This window comes from Cnephaeus nilssonii, assembly GCF_951640355.1.
Source record: "Cnephaeus nilssonii genome assembly, chromosome: 4".
Taxonomy (NCBI): Eukaryota; Metazoa; Chordata; class Mammalia; order Chiroptera; family Vespertilionidae; genus Cnephaeus; species Cnephaeus nilssonii.
In genome coordinates, this window is record NC_137075.1 from 14235648 (window position 1) to 14254289 (window position 18642).

General features: G+C 41.5%; 1 pseudogene across 1 annotated transcript; it reads left to right on the forward strand.

Annotated features, from left to right (window-relative positions):
- Positions 1–7601: 7601 nt before the first annotated feature.
- On the forward strand, positions 7602–14242 carry LOC307097603 (aurora kinase A-like; annotated as a pseudogene). Its single transcript has 2 exons — positions 7602–7661; positions 13040–14242. The product of its transcript is annotated as an aurora kinase A-like (transcript).
- The last annotated feature ends 4400 nt before the right edge of the window (positions 14243–18642 follow it).

Sequence of the window (18642 nt, forward strand, 5' to 3'; positions counted from 1 at the left end):
GCAACGGACCTAAATAGAAACTTTTGCAAAGAAGACAGACAGAAGACCAAGAAACATATGAAAACATGCTCAAAGTCACTAATTATCCGAGAGATGCAAATCAAAAGGACAATGCGGTACCATCTCACACCTGTCAGAATGGCTATCATCAACAAATCAATGAATGACAAATGTTGGCAAGGATGCAGAGAAAAAGGAACCCTCGTGCACTGCTGGTGGAAATGCAGATTGGTGCAGCCACTTTGGAGAACAGTATGGAGTTTCTTCAAAAAACTAAAAATGGAACTCCCATTTGACGCAGTAATACTACTTATAGGGGTATATCCCAAGAAGCTAGAAACATCCATCAGAAATGATATATGCACTCCTATGTTCATACCAGCACAATTTACCATAGCCAAGATTTGGATATAGCCTAAGTGCCCATCAGCAGATGAGTGGATTAAAAACCTGTGGTAGATCTACACAAAGGAATACTATGCTGCACTAAAAAATAAGGAATTCCTACCATTTGCAACAACATGGATGGAACTGGAGAGCATTATGCTAAGTGAAATAAGCTAGACAGAGAAAGATAAATATCACATGATCTCACTCATCTTTGGGAAATAATGAACAACATAAACTGATGAACAAAAACAGATCCAGAGACAGGGAAGCATTGATCAGACTCAGAGGTAAGGTAGGGGAGGGTGTGGGTACGGGGGAGCGATCAACCAAAGGACTTGTATGCATGCATATAAGCCTAACCAATGGACACAGACAACAGGGGGTGAGGGCATGAGTGGGGGAGGGGGTTGGGAAGGTAATGGGGGAATGTGGACAAATATGTAATACCTCAATCAATAAAGAAATTAAAATGCCAAAAAAAAAAAAACACACACAAAACTCCCAACAAATAAAAGTCCTGGACCAGATGGCATCACAGGTGTATTTTACCATACACTCAGAGAAGAACTAACACCTACCCTTCTCAAACTATTCTAAAAAATTCAAGTGAGGGAAAACTCCCAAGCTCATTTTGCAAAGCCAGCATTATCCTAAGTTCAAAACCAGGAACAGACACTAGAAAGAAAGAAAATTATAGGCCAATATCCCTGATAAACATAAATGCTAAAATCCTCAACAAAATATTAGCAAACTAAATGCAACAATACATTAAAAAGATCAGACACCATGATCAAGTGGGATTATTCTGGGGATGCATTGCTCTTTTTTATTGTTTTCTTAGACTATATCTGCAAATCAATAAACATGATATACCACAAAATCAAAATGAGGATTAAAAACTACATGTTCACAAGAAACAGGATGAGGAGAGAAACCAAGATGGCGGCATAGGTAAGCACCTAAACTGCTGACTCGCACAACAATTTCAAAACTACAACTAAAAGACAGAACGGGCATCATCCAGAACCCCAGGAAAGTTGGCTGAGTGGAAATTCTACAACTAGAAGAAAAGAGAAAAGCTCATGGAGAATCAGAGGAGCTGCAAAGGGCTGAGGTACGGAGACACGCGCGCAGAGAGGAAGGGCGGCTGAGTGCCTGGCTGGCTTTCTCTGGCAGGAGGGAGAAGGAAGCTCCCGACTGCACTGAACCCCAGTTCCGGGCAAGCCCCTGGGGACCCAGGCTCTTATGGGGGGAATCTGGACTGTCAGGCGGAAACTCAGGGGAGCTGCGAAAAGCAGAGGTCTGGAGGCACGCGCGCAAGTGCGCGTAGAGAGGACTGACTGCTGAGTGTGCCGCTGGCTTTCTCTAGCTGGAGGGAACCAGAAGTTCCCGACTGCGCTAAACTCCAGTTCCGGGGGAGAATCTGGGAATCCAGATTCATTGGGAGAGAAACTGGACTGTCTGGCAGTGAGCGAAACTCGAAGGCAGCTTTCTCTCAGAGGTTCTTGCAGAAATTACAGAGGGACACTGAGACCCAGGGGCCTCATAGGGTAGGGCTGACAGGAAGCCAAGACTGACTCCTCAGCCCTGAGACTCCACCCCAGCCAAGCTGAGCACAGAGGCTTTTGCAATTTTGCAAGTCTTATCTCATAAGGCTGTCTCCAGCACAGAAGTTCTCACATCATAGACACAGCTGATCCTCACAGCCAACTGGCCTGGAGGTCAATTCCTCCAAGTGATACCAACAACAATCAAGACTTAACTACAACAAGGCTGTACACACAGTCCACAAAGAGGTGCACCAAGAGTGTCCACCTCAGGTAACTGAGGAGGCCGACCCACTGGGCCATATAGGACACCTAGCACACAAAGCTACCCTACCAACTCAGGGAAGCAGCCAAAATGTGGAGACAAAGAAACAGATCACAAACGAAAGAAATGGAGGAAAACAAACGACTGGATATAGAGTTCAAAACCACGGTTATAAGGTTTATCAAGAATTTCCTAGAAAAGGCCGATTAATTTAGCAAGACCCTCGAGGATATGATAAAGGACCAACTAGAAATTAAGCATACACTGACTGAAATAAAAAATATTATACAGAGACCCAACAGCAGACTAGAGGAATGCAAGAATCAAGTCAAAGATTTGAAATACAAAGAAGCAAAAAACACTCAACCGGAAAAACAAAATGAAAAAAGAATCCAAAAATTTGAAGATAGTGTAAGGAGCCTCTGGGACAACTTCAAGCGTACCAACATCAGAATTATGGGGGTGCCAGAAGAAGAGAGAGAGCAAGATACTGAAAACCTATTTGAAGAAATAATGACTGAAAACTTCCCCCACCTGGTGAAAGAAATAGACTTACAAGTCCAGGAATCACACAGAACCCCAAACAAAAGGAATCCAAAGAGGACCACACCAAGACACATCATAATTAAAATGCCAAGAGCAAAAGACAAAGAGAGAATATTAAAAGCAGCAAGAGAAAAACAGTTAATTACCTACAAGGGAGCACCCATACAATTGTCAGCTGATTTCGCAACAGAAACTATGCAGGTCAGACGGAAGTGGCAAGAAATATTCAAAGTGATGAATAGCAAGAACCTACAACCAAGATTACTATACCCAGCAAAGTTATCATTCAGAATTGAAGGTCAGATAAAGAGCTTCACAGATAAGAAAAAGCTAAAGGAGTTCATCACCACCAAACCAGTATTATATGAAATGCTGAAAGGTATTCTTTAAGAAGAGAAAGAAGAAGAAAAAAGTAAAGATAAAAATTATGAACAACAAATACATATCAACAAGTGAATCTAAAAGTCAAGTGAATAAAAAATCTGATGAACAGAATAAACTGGTGAATATAATAGAATCAGGGGCATAGAAAGGGAGTGGGCTGATAATTCTCAGGTGGAAAGGAGTGTGGGGGGTGCGCAAAGAGACTAGACAAAAATCGTACACCTATGGATGAGGACAGTTGCAGGGAGGTAAGGGCAGAGGGTGGGGTGGGAACCGGGTGGAGAGGAGCTATGGAGGGAAAAAGGAGAAACAATTGTAATAATCTGAACAATAAAGATTTATTAAATTTTAAAAAAACCTACATGTTCATACCAATTGATGCAGAAAAAGCTTTTGATAAAATCCAGCACCCATTTATGATAAAAACTCTCAGCAAAGTGGGAATAGAGGGAACATATCTCAACATAATATAGGCCATATATGACAAGCCCATAGCCAACATCATACTTAATGGGCAAAAACTAAAAACATTCCCCTTGTGATCAGGAACAAGTCAGAAATGTCTGCTTTCACCACTCTTATTCAAGACAGTATGGGAAGACCTAGCACAGCAATCAGACAAGAAGAAAAAGTAAAAGGCATCCAAATTTGAAAGGAGGAAGTAAAACTATCATTATTCACAGATGATATAATATTGTACATAGAAAACCCCAAAGACTCCACCCAAAAGCTACTAAACCTAATAAATGAATTCAGCAGAGTAGCAGGATACAAAATTAATATCGATAAATCAGTGGCATTTCTATATACCAACAATGAAACATCAGAAATAGAAACTAATAAAGTAATCCTATTTACTACTGCAACAGCAACAACAACAAAAATAAGGTATTTAGGAATAATTTTAACAAAGAAGATAAAAGACCTATACTCAGAAAACTATAGGACACTGAAAAAAGGAATTGAGGGAGCTACAAATAAATGGAAGCATATACTGTGCTCATGGATTGGAAGAATTAACATCTTTAAAGTGTCCATACTACCCAAAGCAATCTGTAGATTCAACCCAATTCCTACTAAAATAACTAATGGTATATTTCACAGATATATAAAAAATATTCAAAAAATGTATATGGAACCCAAAAGACCCCAAATAGCCTCAGCAATTTGGAGAAGGAAGAACAAAGTTGGAGGTATCACACTACCTGATATTAAATGATAGTACAAGGCTATTGTACTCAAAACAGCCTGGTACTGGCATAAGATCAGGCACATAGATAAATGGAACAGAATGGTGACCCCAGATATTAACTTACACTATATAGTCAATTAATATTTGACAAGGAGGCAATAACATACAATGGGGTAAAGACAGTGCATTCAATAAATGGAGCTGGGAAAATTGGACCAAAAAAATGAAACTAGGCCACAGCTTACACCATATATGAGAATAAACTCAAAATAGATAACAGACTTAAATGTAAGTAACAAAACCATAAGAATCCTAGGAGAAAGCAGGCAATAAAATCTCAGACATCTCTTGGAGTGATATTTTTGCCAAAATGTCTCCTAGGGCAAGGGAAATAAAGGAAAAAAAAATAAACAAATGGGACTACATCAAATTAAAAAGCTTCTGCACAGCAAAAGAAATCATCAACCAAATGAAAATGGAGCCCAGTGTATGAGAGAACATATTCCCCAATGATATATCTGATAAGGAATTAATCTCCAAAATATATAAAGAACTTGTACAACTCAAAACTAGGAAGACAAACGATCCAATTTAAAAAATGGGCAAAGGACTTGAATAAACACTTCTTCAAAGTGGTCATACAGATGGTCAACAGCCATATGAAAAAATGTTCAATGTCAATAATCATTAGAGAGATGCAAATTAAAACCACAATGAGATATCACCTTATACCTGCCAGAATGGCTACCATTAATAAATCAATAAACAAGTGCTGGAGAGGAAGTGGAGAAAAGGGGACCCTTATGCACTGTTAGTGGGAATGCAGACTGGTGCAGCCACTGTGAAAAATAATACAGAATTTCCTCAAAATATTGACAAGTTAAGCACCCAGCCTGTTTTGTCTTCCTGACAGAAAATATATTGTCAGTCACCGGTGACTGACTGGGCGCTTAACGTGTTAAAAATGGAACTGCCTTTTGACCCAGTGATCTCACTTCTGGAAATATATCCTAAGAAAGCTGAAACACCAGTTCAAAAGAATATACACACCCCTAAGTTCATAGCAGCGTTATTTACAATAGTCAAGATCTAGAAACAGCCCAAGTGCCCATCAGTAAATGAGTGGATAAAAAAAAAGCGGTGGTACATATGTGGCCATAAAAAAGAAGGAAATCATACCTTTTGTGACAGCGTGATGGACCTGGAGATTATTATGCTAAGTGAAATAAACCAGACAGGGAAAGATAAACACCACATGATCTCACTTATATATGAAATCTAATGAACAAAAGAAACTGATGAACAAAATAGAAACAGAGGCATGGATACATAGGACAGTCTGGCAGCTGTCAGAGGGGAGAGGGAAGGGGATACTGTATGAAAGAAGGTGAAGGAATTAGCCAAAGAACATATATGTATAACCCATGGACACAGGCAACAGTTTGCTGGTTGCCAGAGGGAAGCGGGGACAGGGGCTGGTGGAGGTGGGGAAAGAGAGGAGGGAATGGGGACATCTGCAATAGTGTCAAAAATAAACATAAGGAAAAAAGGATAGGAAACATAAAAATAGAAATATAAAACGTTAAAAAATGGTCATAAATGAAGAATACACTAACTAAAGTGAAGAATTATCAGTAGAGTATTTGAAGCAGCAATTTGGAAGATAAGGAAGCAGAAAACACCCTATCAGAACAGCAAAAAGAAAAAGTAATCCAAATAAATGAGGATAGTTTAAGGAGCCTCTGGGACACAAGTGTACCAACATTTGCATCATGAGGATGCCAAAGGATAAGAAAGTAAGTAAGGAATTAAAAACCTATTTGAAAAAATAATGATGAAAAGTTCCCTAACCTGGTGAAGGAAATAAACATACAAGTCCTGGATGCACAGAGAGTCCCAAACAACATGAACCTGAAGACATATCATAATTAAAATGCCAAAGATTAAAGATAAAAAAAAAGAATCTTAAAAACAGCAAGAGAAAAGCAGTTATTTACCTACAAGAGAGCTCCCATAGACTGTTCACTCCCCTTTATCATTGACAATGATGAACTCCCCAAATAATGTTATTTAGGTGGTGTGTCAGGCTCATTCTCCATCATCCCTTCCAGGAGTGCTGCCTGAGAGCTAAATGCTTCTTTACAGTTATAGGGAATTCACTTATTTATTAAGATAAAAGAACAACAATAACAAAAATCACCTATAACCTTAAATGCTTCCATTGAGGACAAATACACTAACTTACAATGACTTACTAATACCTGTGCTTACTGTATTGTGAAACATTGACTCTTGAAATAGAGCTTTTACAAGAAAGATTAAAACTCTTGCACATTCATCCTGAGATTCTCACCCCATAGCAGAGTCCCGCATCCCTCATTAGAGGTGCTAGAGGTGGAGGTAGAGCATGGAAAGTAGATTCTGGCTGGTGGGAATCTCCCAAACTACATACACTGAGAGAGTGGGCTTTCTGATCTTACAGTCACAACCTTGTCCACCCAAGCCTGGTGCCCTGAGACAAAATTCTGAGGAGAGAGAAAAGGAAAAATATTGTTGGGTTTCTGGCCAAAATGAAGTTGGGTAGTTAGTCTCCTGGAACCATTTGGAAAGAGATGGGCCTGGCAGAGCAGCAGTGGCCAAGCAGAAAAAGGGCAAAGTCTGGATTGATGTACAGACTAGGACATGAACAGTGCTAGCGGTAGGAGAAGGAGAAAAATAAATTTCTGTAAAATTCTTTAATAAGTTGGCCAACTGATTTTCAACAAATTCACTATCCAGAGCAGTCAACTGGCCTCTCCCTTGATATCTTCCTGGCTTGGATTTTATACACTGAACCACTTTCTTACCGAACTTTGATAAGAGTTATGCCCCTTCAACTATTACATTGGTGTGGGGAGCCAAATTACTGGCTTCTGAGTTAATGGTCCAACAATGATGCTTTTTTTGCTTACAAAACCTCCTGGCCCAACATCCACCTAAAGCATTTCTCCTCGAGGGCCATAGGTAGGCAGTGCACCAGGGTCAGGGAAGGCACATTTTGGACTCAAAAATCCACTTGCACCTGACAATGCCATAACTAGGTCTGTGACTTTTGAAGTCTTTTATTTTTTAATATGTAACAGTGGATTTAATGGAGCTGTTTGTAATACACTCATCTTGAAGTCTTTAAATGTCCTTAAGCCCCTGTTTTCTCATTGTTAAAATGGGAATAAAATAACTATTTCATAATGTTATTTGGACAAAAAGATGTGATATTGTATGTAAAGCACATAGCACAATGCCTGGCACAGAGAAAGCCGTTACCACATTCGGCTATCCTGATTATTTTGGTTACCAGGTGAAGAAAAACCTTGGAATTTGAAATTGTTGGCCAGGAGCTATATGTTGCCCAGATTATATGATCTGAGAAGTGATGCCAAAATATTTTCCCTGCTTTAATGCCTTCTCCATTTCCCCCTCTGTTTTCTCATCTACCAAAATGGAAATCATAATTCTTAAAAAAAAAAAAAAAGAATGCACTATTGATACATGCAACAACATTGGTGAATATCAAAAGGCTTACATTCTTTTTTAAAATATATTTTTATTGATTTCAGAGAGGAAGGGAGAGGGCGAAAGAGATAGAAACATCAATGATGAGAATTATTGATTAGCTGAATCCTGCACGCCCCCTAGTGGGGATCAAGCCCGCCACCTGGGCATGTGCCCTTAACTGGATTGAACCCAGGACCCTTCAGTCCACAGGCCAACGCTTTATCCACTGAGCCAAACTGACTAGGTCAAGATCATGATCATCCTTACCTCCTAAGAATGTCATGAGGATTAACTAAAATATCACATGAGAAACCATTTAGTAAGCTGCAGAGATTACTTACTAGTATTCCAAGGGACTGATATTTCAGGAGGAGCCATGAACAAAAGAATGAGCATAAAGGAAGAACAACTGGGAAGATGCAGAATGCAGATTTCTGCTACTCTTAATTAGGCCCAAAGCCTACCATAGCTGTCTTGGAAAAGTTCAGCTCCACAAATAGAGTTATATTGTGGGGACTTAGGCAACATTTTAATATCACTTACTTTTTTTTCATGGAAATATCACTTACTTTTTTAAAAAAATAATTTTTTATTTTATTGATTTGAGAGAGAGAAGAGGAGAGAAAAGAAGAGGTAAAAGAGGAAAAAGAAGGAGGAGGAGGAGGAGGAGGAGGAGGAGGAGGAGGAGGAGGAGGAGGAGGAAGAGGAGGAGGAAGAGGAGGAGGAGGAGGAGGAGAGAAGGAGAAGGAGAAGGAGAAGGAGAAGGAGAAGGAGAAGGAGAAGGAGAAGGAGAAGGAGAAGGAGAAGGAGAAGGAGAAGGAGAAGGAGAAGGAGAAGGAGAAGGAGAAGGAGAAGGAGAAGGAGAAAGGGAAAGAAACATTGATTTGTTATTTATGCATTCATTGGTTGATTCTTGTATGTGTTCTCACCGGGGATCAAACCCATAACCTTGGCTTATCAGGACGATGCTCTGACCAACTGAGCTACCAGCCAGCCTTAATATCATTTACTTTTGAAATAGAGATGTTCCAGATTATACTGTTTCCTGGTTTGCTAATAAACAAAACAGAGATAATGCCAAATGCTACCGGCATCTAGGATACAAGGCCATTGGGTTACAGAGCATCCCCACCCTTAGGCCATCAACACTGGAGAGATGAAATGGCACACGTAGGTAGTAATTGCCCCTAAGATACTTCTATTTTACCAGATGAGGCCCACCAAGTAAATGGTCTTTTGGCAAAGTATATGGAAGCTTGCTGTCCTACCCAGAGTTAACCTTTGAATACACGAGAAAATGAATCTATACAAAGAGTTAGGTTACCACAAGGTTCATTTTCTTTTCAAGGAACAAAAGCCACAACGTGTGTATTGAAGTGTAACACCTCTCTGTTCCTCCCCCCACTGCTATGGCTCTTCACTAATTATATTATGAGCTGAGGTTGGAATGTCAACTTGAACTTTAGATTTGTGAAACAACCAACTATAACTCAGTTTAAGCATACTTTTAATTTGATTGAGCGTTCCAACTTACTCTGTACTTCCTGAGTTTCTTGGGCTAAAACAACATGATCTAACTCAATGAAAACTAGCAATATATATATATATATATATATATATATATATATATATATATATATATATATATATATCCTATCTAATAAAAGAGTAATATGCAAATTGACCATCACTCCAACACACAAGATGGCCACCCCCATGTGGTCAAAGATGGCTGCCCCCATGTGGACACAAGATGGCTGCCAAAAGATGGCTGGCAGGGGAGGGCAGTTGTGCACAATCAGGCCAGCAGGGGAGGGCAGTTGGGAGGGATCAGGCCTGAAAGGGAGGGCAGTTGGGGGTGATCAGGCCCGCAGGGGAAGACAGTTGGGGGGGGACCCACGCCTGCAGGGAAGGGCAGTTGGGGGGACCTAGGCCAGCAGGGGAGGGCAGTTGGGGGCAACCAGGCCTGCAGGGGAAGGCAGTTTGGGGGGGACCAGGTCTGCAGGGGAGGGCAGTTGGGGGGAACCAGGCCTGCAGGGGAGGACTGTTGGGGGGAACCAGGTCTGCAGGGGAGGGCAGTTAGGGATGACCAGGCTGGCAAGTGAGGGCAGTTAGGGGTTACCAGGCCAGCAGGGGAGGGCAGTTGGGGGCAATCAGGCCAGCAGGGGAGCAGTTAGGTGTTGATCAGGCTGGCAGGGGAGTAGTTAGGGGGTGATCAGGCTGGCAGGCAAAAGCGGTTAGGGGCAATCAGGCAGGCAGGCAGGCGAGCGGTTGGGAGCCAGCAGTCCTGGATTGTGAAAGGGATGTCCGACTGCCTGTTTAGGCCCGATCCTGGTGGGGTCTCAGATTGGAGAGGGTGCAGGCTGGGCTGAGGGACACACACCCTCCCTGTGCACAAATTTTGTGCACCGGGCCTCTAGTATATATATATATATATATATATATATATATATATATATATATATATATATATATATATTCTTTACTTTCAGTAAAGAGGCCTCTGATAAAGTGAGTAGCCCAAAGCCAATTGAATCTACCCAAAGCATACTTGAGCAGTGTTAATCAGCCAGAAGACTAAGTGGTTTTCTTTCCCTTCTTTGTGCCCACACATTCAAGTCAGAGGACCCATAGTTTTCTAATGGCATATAAATATTCACCATTTCAGGAATAACCATGCATCTCTATGAGCTAAAATGTTGTGTTAATAATGAGTGCTTAAGGTAGTTCCTGAATAGTTGTGAGGCAGATTTGGCCAAGGAGAAAAGAAGTTGAGTCTTCAATAATTAATTCTAATTTTATAACTCCTGTAGGGAATGTGGGGTATAAGGACTTTATAATATAAAACCAGGAAAAGGCCAGGAGGAATTCTGTACTTGACTTGGGGTTTAAAGCAACAGGAATTGGTAGATAAAAAGGAGAAAGAAGACATGCTGGTAAATGGAGCCACACAAGTGATAAGCACAAGTAAGTACTGCATGCATGCACTCAACAAATATTAATAGAGCTTGTGCCATTTACCAGGAACTGGGAAGATGCTGAGATATATCAATGAACACAAATAGCTCCTGGAACTTACATTCCCATGAAGGGGCACAGACAACAAAATGTAGCTGAATAACATATGGAGGTGCCAGATGTTAACAAGTGCTATGGAGCAAAATAGAGTCAGAAAAGAACATATGGAGTCTTGAGTCATGGAGATGCTCTTTTAAACAGAGTGACCAAGAGATGCCTCTGATAAAGTGACTGTCTTAGTAAGGCCTGGAGGAGGTGAGAGAGTCAATTAGACAGCTATATGGGGAAAGAGTGTCCTTGGAAGAAGGTACAGTAAGTGTCAAGGCCTTGAGGTAGAACCATGCCCAAATAGTGAAAGCCTACATTCTCAGCAGGGGATCCAGCATCCTAAGGGGGTTCATTCCTAAAGAAAAAAAAAATCTTACTCTTTGAATGTATACAGCACATTTCATGGGGTGGTGTGATTAGAAATAAATATATCTTTAAAAAATTCCATTTTGTTTCTGGTGTGGGACAATAAACAAAGTTGAAAAATATGGTAGGGGAGGGAGTTGAGAAACACTGAGGTAGGGGAATGGTATGGAGACCAAGGTGGCTAGAATGGAATGAGCTAGAGAAAGAGAAGAGGAGGAGGAGGAAGAGGAGGAGGAGGCAGAAAAATAATGGGGAGTTAGGTTATCAGTAGGTCAGTGTAAACACTTTGGCTTTTACTTTGAGAAAATAAGGGACATTGCAGAAATTTAACAGAGAAATGATGTGACTTACCTTTTAAGGAAATCTTCCGGCTGCTGTGTTGAGAATAGACTGAAGGGCAACCAGATGAAGGTTATTGATATAGCACAGGTGAGAGATAATGGGGCTTAGTCTGGGATGGCAGGTGTGGAGGTAGTAAAAAGCAGTGGACTGTGTATATACAATATTTTGAAGATGAGACTAAAAGGATGTGTGCATGTATTGAATGTGGGGTGTGAAAGAAGGAAAAGACTCAAGGAAGACCCAACATTTTGGGTGGAAGAACTGGAAGGATAGAGTTGCCGATTGTCTTAAAGGGAGAAAAGAGCAGGGAGAGGACTACCAGGAGCTTGAATTTGGTATGTTAAGTTTGAGATGTCTATTATGTGTCTAAACACAAATGTTGAGTAGGCAAATGAATTTAGAAGTCTGGAGTTCAGGGCAGAGACCCACGCTGGAGATATAAATCTGGGAGTTGTATGTGAGACCTGGCAGTGATATTAAAATGGGGGAGAGGAGAAGAATAGAGGTACAAAACAGAGTAGACAAAAAGTAAACTAATACAATGGTAGATTCAAACCAAACTTATCAAAAATTGCATTAAATAATCATGGCTTAAACACTACACTTAAAAGGTAGAGGTTGTCAGGTGGAGATTTTATATATATTCTAATGCCAGTGGTCTTGATCCAGCATCTAGAAGGGTTCAGGAACCTGGAGAAGGCGCTGTGCATAAATTAAATAAGAGTCCAGAGACGAAACATAATTTTGGAAGGCATTATGGGGAGTCAGAGAAGACTTAGCTAAAGGAACTAAGTTCTCCTTGTCTCAGGACCCCTTGCTATTTATTAACACAATTTGTCCTAAGGCAAGGTGGAGATACACACTTCAAAGGCCGGGGTTTAGTACACAAATCCATTGTCAGATTAGTGAATTGCCTATGGCTGTTCAGGTGTTTGGCCAGTAGGAGGCAATAACATGTAGATTGAGATGCCCTTAGCTGTCTGGCAGTAAGCAATCAATTTAATGCATCCTTTTCAGGTTTGGGGAAATACCCTCAGCCATCTCTAGATGATTCAGCCCTGCTGACATGCTGGAATTGGCTTCTGGCAATATTCACTATCTAAAAGATGAACTTTAAATATAGAAATGCATTGATAGCAAATGGATGGAAAAAGATACACTATGCAAACATTAAGCATAAGAAGAGTGAAGTGGGTATGTTAATACTAGATAAACTAGATTTCAAGATAAAAAGTATTCTCAGAGATGATCTTTTGGGAGGACTCAGTGGCCTTGGGTTGCAGGCCAGAGCCAATAGACATTATGGACAAATCTAAAGAAAACTGCATTTCAGGGTCTGTTAAGACTACAATTCCACCTGGTCATGGTCCAGAACATGTTCCGGTAACTCAGCAAATGCCTTCTTAGCATCTGTTGTCTGCAAATAGTGGCCAGGTTCAGTGGATCTTATGTCCTTTAAATTCCTCCCAGAGAGTTCTTTTGCAAGCACAAAAGCTTGTCCCGGCCATAAACCAGTTCAGAGTCTGAAGTAGAAGCAATTGCAGGCAACCAGTGTCCCTCGTCATATGTCTAGGCCACAGAATAATACCCAAAAGAGTGAGCAGACCCAGTCACCAGCCCCTGGAAATAATTCTGAAAAGGAACTGGCATCAAACAGAATATATATATATATATATATATATATATATATATATATATATATATATATATATATTGAAATTGGTCACCCTCTGGATAAAGGAAAGTTTGGTAATGTAAAGTGAGAGAAAAAAACAAAGCAAGTTTATCCTGAACGTCTTATTTGAAGCTCAACTAGAGAAAGCAGGAGGTGAGCATCAGCTGAGAAGAGAAGTAGAAATACAATTTTACCTTAGGTATTCAAATATTCTTAGACTGAATGTTTACTCCCATGATGCCACAAGAGTTCATCTAATTCTACACTATGTACCTCTTAAAGCTGCCTATAAAGAACTTAAGAAACTGTCCAGGTTAGATGAGAAAAGAACTGCTATTTATACCAGAGAATTGGCAAATGCCCTGTCTTACTGTCATTCAAAAAAAGTTATTCATAGAGATATGAAGCCAGAGAATCTGCTCCTTGGATCAGCTGGAAAGCTTAAGTTGCAGATTTGGGGTGGCCCATACATGCCCAGTCCTCCAGGAGAACCATCCTCTGTGGCACTCTGGGCTACTTGCCCCTGAGATAATTGAAGGCCAAATGTACACTTTGAAGGTGGATCTCTGGAGCCTTGGAGTTCTTTGCTATGAATTTTCAGTTGGGAAGCCTCCTTTTGAGGCAAGCATATACCAAGAGGCCTACAAAAGAATATCATGGGTTGAATTCACATTCCCTGACTTTGTACTGGAGGGAGCCAGGGATCTTATTTCAAGACTGTTGATGCATAACCCCAGCCAAAGGTCACCCTGAAAGAAGTACTCAAACACCCTTGGATCACAGCAAATTCCTCAAAAGCATCAAGTAGCCAAAAACAAACACACACACACACACACACACAGAATCAACTAGCAAGAAATCTTAAAACTCTTGTTGCAGGGGGAGAAATCCATGAGCCAAAGCTGCTGTATAAGGGGTCAGAAACAGGCTCCTGACGTTATCTTACTGCTGACTGCCTGCTTGTAACCTAGAACACTCCAGAAAATATGTACTTAATTATTTTTTTACTGAGCAGGAAGTACCTCGTCCTCCCCTTTGAGAAAGTTCCACTTCAATAAACATGAAAGTAGCCACGAGAATCATGCTAATTTCACTGATATTGTCATCCGGAGGGTAGGTTCAAGTGCAATGCCCCACAGCCTGTTTGGAGTAAGGCATCCTTGTGGAAGATCACCTCAGAGCCAGCTGTGGGCAGAGTGGCCCCTTTGCCCTGACTCCATCAGGTCAGGAGCTGTGCAAAAACCTTCCAAGTAGCTGAGTGTGTGTGTAACTCATTGGGTGGCCATGCCTGGTAAAGCTGTCAGAATGAGTATGTGATTCTTTTAAATATTTTTTTAAATATATTTTATTGATTTTTTACAGAGAGGAAGGGAGAGGGATAGAGAGCTAGAAACATCGATGAGAGAGAAACATCAATCAGCTGCCTCCTGCACACCCCCCACCGGGAATTTGCCCGCAACCAAGGTATGTGCCCTTGACTGGAATCGAACCTGGAACCCTCCAGTCCGCAGACCGACGCTCTATCCACTGAGCCAAACCGGTTTCGGCAGATTCTTTTAAATATTAAAATAAAGATATTTTAATATTCCATTAAAGCCATACAACCATAAATGTATATGTGTCTAATAACAGAGGTTCAAAATACATGAAGTAAATATTGATATAATTAAAGGGAGAAAAAAGCATTTCCACAATTATAATTTGAGATATTAGCATCCCTCTCTTAGCAATTGATAGAAAAATAAGCAAAGATCAGGAAAGACACAGAAGATCTGAACTTTATCAACTACCTTTTAAGAACACCAAACATGACAAGGACAGAACACATACTCTCTTCAAGTTACATAAGGTACATCAATCAGGATAGATCCTATGCAGGGCTATAAAAAGTCTCAATAAATTTTAAAATATTGAAAGCATACAAAGTATGTTCTCTGACTACAGTGGAATTAAATTGGAAATCAATAACAATGAGATAACTAGGAAAACCCCAGATATTTGAATATTAACATACTTCTGAACAATGTATGGGTAAAGAAAAAAATTAAAAGGCAAGTTAGAAAATATTTCAAACTAAAAAATAATAAAAATACAACACATCATAATTTATGAAATTCAGCTAAAGCAATATTTATAGAGAAATATACAAAGTACAATCTTTTAATTTAGAGTCTAGATTCCCAGCATAGCTCATCCTATTCTATAGTTTGTGTATTTCTGACTTTAAAAAAATATTTTTAGAGAAGGTGGGAGAGAGAAAGAGAAACATAGATACATTGATTAGCTGCCTCCTGTATGCACCCCAACAATTCAGATCAGGGATTGACTCCACAACCTAGGTATGTGCCCTGACCAGGAATCGAACCCGAGATCTCCCCGTGCATAGGACATCACTCCAATCAACTGAGCCATACTGGCAAGGGGTTTTTGACTTTTTACATCCTGCTTCAATAAGGGAGAAGATCTCAATGAAGGACTAATGCCCTGTAAACTTATCGCAGAGTCCTTCCACAAACTCCGAGGAGCCAGTTTCTCTAGGCAGGCTCCTTGGGCTACAGGAGCACTCAGAGAAGAAGGCAACCCTCCAACACAAAAAGCACAGGATGTGTAGAATTGTGATCTGCTACGTCTGAAGCTGTCCACTGGGTGCCCTGGCTCTAGGGACTCCAGGGAGGCGCAGTCAGCCGCTTCGTGGTACCACCCTGCAGGAGCTATTTGTATTGGGCTTAGAGGTGCCCAAGTGAGGCCCAGCGGTGAAGCTAGGCAGGCTGGTGCTAGTGCAGGGTCTTAGGCCTTTTATTGGTTGGTTTGGAGCACACTGACCCAGCTGCAGCTTGTTTGAGAGATTTTAGCTAAGTCTGAAGCCTCAGCAAGGACAAGCCATTCATATGGAAAAGCTGATGCAAAAGCTTGAGTGAGGTTGCAAATTAGATGGGGCAGGGTTTCAGAGAATCACCAGGGAGGAGCAAACAGATGTGGCTGCCAGTCAGCCCTGTGACTAGGAAGGTCCCAGCACGGAAACAATGACCCCTATGAGCACCTCCATCTGAAGAAAGCTGCCTCCCAAGTTCTTGGCCCAATGCCAGACAATCTAGTTCTTCCTCCTTTGTGTCTGGGTTCCCCAGAGCCTTGCCCTGACGCTGGAGCTCGGAAGAAGCAGGACTTTGTAAGTTCAGTTTGTGCGCTGGCCCTTTAAGAGGAACAGCTGGGTCTTCAGCAGCCTCCATGTCACTGAGCCCCAATCCCCACTGGTATTTACAGCCCATAATTGTGGGGACTTCTCTTCCCAGCTCTGGAATCCTGGGCTGGGAGTCTGGTGTGGGGCTGGGACCCCTTGCTCCTCTTGGGTGGCCTCTGCAGAGATAACCTCCATCCTGATTAAAAGAACACCACACGTGGGTGTCGGACCAGCCTGTTCCACACCTCTGCCTCTCCTACCAATCTTGATGTGCTTTCTTCTTTACTTCTCCAGTTGTAGGGCTTCCATTCAGTCATCTTTCAGGCGGTTCTGAATGAAGGTTGTTCTGTATTTTAGTTGTAATTTTGATGTGGTTGTAGTACAGACTTTTATCTATGCCGGCATCTTGGTTCTCTCCTGTCCCCTATTCTTTTCTGTCCCCTGAAGCTATTTCTTTGTTAATGTAGATTGTACACACACACACACACACACACACTAAACTAGAGGGAATCCCCTCCATTCAACAGACCACATTCAAACCAGGCCTGGACCTTGAGGTTTTCCAAAGGAAGTCCTACTTCCCTCTGCATCCCCTCTGGGGCTTAGGGAACTTTTATTATCTACCTGGAAAGTCTTGCTTTGTCAAACAAATTTTATGAAATTTTAAAATTACATTTTTCCTTGTATCATCTTTAGTTGAGGCCAAGAACAAATAAGTTCCATCCCCCTTCATGTATCTGAAGACCATTGTTATACATGACCCAAGCCTTTTTATTTATTAAGTTTATCATTCCAGTTGCTTTCCAAAGTTTAGTTATCATTGCAGCTGTGCCGTGACCTCTCATCTAGCTCTGGACATCGCTTCCTTCTTGTAGAGTCCAGTGCTGGATGCCATATTGTCTGGTAAGGGTCTGACCAGGACAGAACACTGGCAACTTTCAGCTAATTTGTCAGCCCTTCCTTCCTTTCCTTTAGTAATTCTGAGCTTGTGGAGTGTGGGCTACCATTCTTCCCCCAACATCACTTGCCTCAATGACTCTGGTTTTACAGAGCTGTGAGGGGCAGAAGTTATGGCAAAAGTTGGATAATGAGGGGCAGGAGAAAGAGGGAAGTCCTGTGTGTTATGAACACTAATTCCATATTTTACTTCTTGGTGCACCAGGTGGGGTGAGAAGGCTTCAGTAGCTGCCACGGTGCCTTCTCTACCAAGTATGGATGTCTAGACCTCGACTCTTGTGTGAAGAACTCTTGTACCATATCCATCCCAGAGACTGGCTCTTCTACTCATAGGACAGGTGGTAGGCAGCTCCCCAGCTACAGAGGCAGTTTTGGGGACACAACCTCAGGTTTCATGTGAAGTCTCCAGAGCCACAGGCAGATCCTGTAATGGGCTGTAGAGGAATGAGCAGAAGGGACAGCCTGCTCCTTTAAGTCACTTCAGGTCTACTGGGACTAAGCAGTGAAAATAGGGTCCTTCTACTGGATCACTGAGTCCCTGAGTGGAGGCTGCTCCCATCACCCCCAGTGCTGTAAGGTGCCAAAAGTGACACTGTGTCATTCACAATCTTCAATAACCCAAAGCTGTGCTGTATGCTATATAGAATTGGGGCAACCTCTCCATCTCATTCATGGGCAACTTTATTCTTCCAAAAACCTTAGGGTCATCCTTATCTTCTCTCACACCATACATCCAATTCATCAGGCAATGCTACTAGGCTGCCCTTACAATCTTCTCAAAACCCTACCTTTGTCTCAACTACACCTGCATTATTGCAGTAGCCTTTTAAAGGGTATCCCTGCTTCTCCCCTCACCACCACCCTCATTCAGTCCATTCTAAACACAAAGCCCTTTAAAATGTAAGTCAGATCATATCACCGCTCTGACTAAAACCCTCCAATGGGACCATCTCACTCAGAGTAAAAGCCAAAGTTCTTAGAACACCTGCAAAGGCCCATGTGACTTGGATCATGTCACCTATCTGCCTACACTCATATCCTGCAAGTCCCCTGCTGATCTCTAGATGCTACGCACCCTCTAGCCAGGGCCTTTGCTCTAGCTATTCTTCTTCTTGATGTTCCCCCAGACATGGCCAACTCATTCATTTCCTTTAAGTCTTGGCTACCACTTGACAATGCCAACCCTGATCATCTATTTAA